Source organism: Enhydra lutris, unplaced genomic scaffold (genome assembly GCF_002288905.1).
Source record: "Enhydra lutris kenyoni isolate GAN:26980312 unplaced genomic scaffold, ASM228890v2 scaffoldscaffold2353, whole genome shotgun sequence".
Lineage (NCBI taxonomy): Eukaryota > Metazoa > Chordata > Mammalia > Carnivora > Mustelidae > Enhydra > Enhydra lutris.
In genome coordinates this window covers 1424-3497 of record NW_019156437.1, presented here as the reverse complement: position 1 = coordinate 3497, position 2074 = coordinate 1424, and the positions used below count along the sequence as shown (strand labels likewise).

Sequence of the window (2074 nt, the reverse complement as noted above, 5' to 3'; positions counted from 1 at the left end):
CCTCCTCCATCCCAAATATCCATTTCCCCTCTTTTCCTGCCCCTCTTGGCCTTCTCCCTTTCCCTGACTGCTTCTAGAAGCAAAATCACCCTTCCCTCCCTCACTGGCCCCACATCACATCACCTGTCTCGTCCCCACTGGCCTTCCCTGAGGACTCTGTTCCGGCCCCTTCCCCTTCTCCTTGGGGTTGTTGTTAGAGTCGTTATCCTTGATGATACCATACTGACGGCAGAAGAGCCCAATTACAGCTGAAACACAACAATACAATCTGCACCTTTATCTTGACCTCCCCACTCACAGCCTTGAAGGGCAGTGAGACAGCCACACGGTTTCTAGAAAATCTGAGAAGAAAACCCTTGAATTTCTGGTGCTCAAATGCGAGCACCACCCTCTTAGCCTTCCTCTCCTCAAACTTCTGCTCACCCCCAACTAAGCATCTCCCCGCTGCATTTCCCTCCCTGCCTTTTCTCCTGAGCCTTCACCACCTCCCACCTTCACTGAGCCCCCCACTCCCCCAATCCTTGGTCCCCTGTGCAGCTGCTCACTCACCGGCCCACATGAGCAACACCACCACAATGATAACCACTTCCCCTGTCTGCAATGGTTGCTCTCCATCCAGACCCTCCACTGTGATGTCACCTGAGAAGAAAGAGATAGACTCCAGGTTATGGGGAGCAGCCACAGATCTCTTCCATGCAGACCAGTAAGGATGGAGAGTCTGGGGCCAGGGTTGCCCCTGAGAGCCCCTCTCTAGGAAGCTGTTGGTGGACAGGTAGTTAGAGACCAAAAAAGCAGGAACGTTGCAGGCAAGTGTTCCTGCAGACTGCAGTGGCTGGGAACAGAGGGTGGGGAAAAGGAAGCTTAAAAGCCCTTCTCCCGAACGATTCATTATCAGCCTGTTTATACCCAGTCCCCTGCCAACCTTTTTCCTTCGTTTCGTGGCAGTATGATGAATTAAGTCATCCTTTTATTCATCTAAGCTAGACTGTGGCTTGTTTGGGGGGAAGTAAACAAGAGGCTAAAGGGCAGGTAAAAAGCCAGAGAATCCAAAGCTTTCGGGAGTGGAGGATAGCTGAGCCTCTTACCTGGGCTTGAGCTGTTGGAGGGTAGCCGGTCAGAACCTTTGAGAGTTCGGAAGTGCACCCGAGGCCCTGGGGGGCTCTCTCCCCGAAGGCGGATGCTTCGGACCTGCACTGTGTAGTCTCTGTCTTCAGCCAGTCCCCAGAGGGCACAGGCCCGCGTGGTGCTGTTCACCTACTGGATCACATGCTGCCCAGGGCCATTCTGTTGCTGCGGGGAGATGATGGGAGAGGAGGGCGGTCTCACACCAGTCCCAGGACTCAAACATCCAAGCACTCCACTGAGTAGGATGACAAGGGCAGCTTGAGCCAGGGGACACCAGCTCCCAGATTCCCCCACCACGGGGAGGGGAGCTTTGGTCCCCGGTGGGGGTAAGGGAAGGAAGGCTCAGAGTTCCAAGGACACAGGCTGAGGGAGCAGAAGGGTGATTCGTACTTGCTGGGAAATGGAGTAGCCAATGACGATGTTGCCTTCTGGGACGTCCCAGGACACAGTGGCCGAGTTGGCTCTGAGGTGAGTGACTGTCACATTCACAGGGAGGGAGGCCGGTCTGTTGGGTGCCAGAGTGAATAGGTTAACAGGTCCCATGTGTGTGTGGACTAGCTCTGCTCGACCCCACTACCCCTTTACTCAGCTGCTCGCACAAAGCCCAGGTCACAACTGACCAGCAGGAGGACCGTAGGGCTTAAATATGGGGAGAGGGGCATCAGCGAAGCCGTGGTCCCCACCGAGTCCGCTGGGAGGCACTAGGGCATCCGCTTGACATCCAGGCGGGGCTCCTGCAGGTGGCAGGAGTTGTTTGGGGGGGGTGCCCAGGACTGCCCAGAACGCACGGGTGGCAGCAGCTCTCCCGGACTCCCCACCGCCCACAGCAGCCCCGGATCCCCCCGTTCTCCCCACGCCTTCCCATGCCCCGCATCACTCGGGCGTCCCCAGTGCGCCGCTCTGCCGGGCCCACACCCACCTCCGAGGGTCCTCGCGGTCGGTCAGGCCT

At 57.3% G+C, this 2074-nt stretch overlaps 1 pseudogene; it reads right to left on the bottom strand.

Moving 5' to 3' along the window:
• Window positions 1–65: 65 nt before the first annotated feature.
• LOC111140518 lies at window positions 66–1835 on the bottom strand (annotated as a pseudogene).
• Between the last annotated feature and the right edge of the window lie 239 nt (window positions 1836–2074).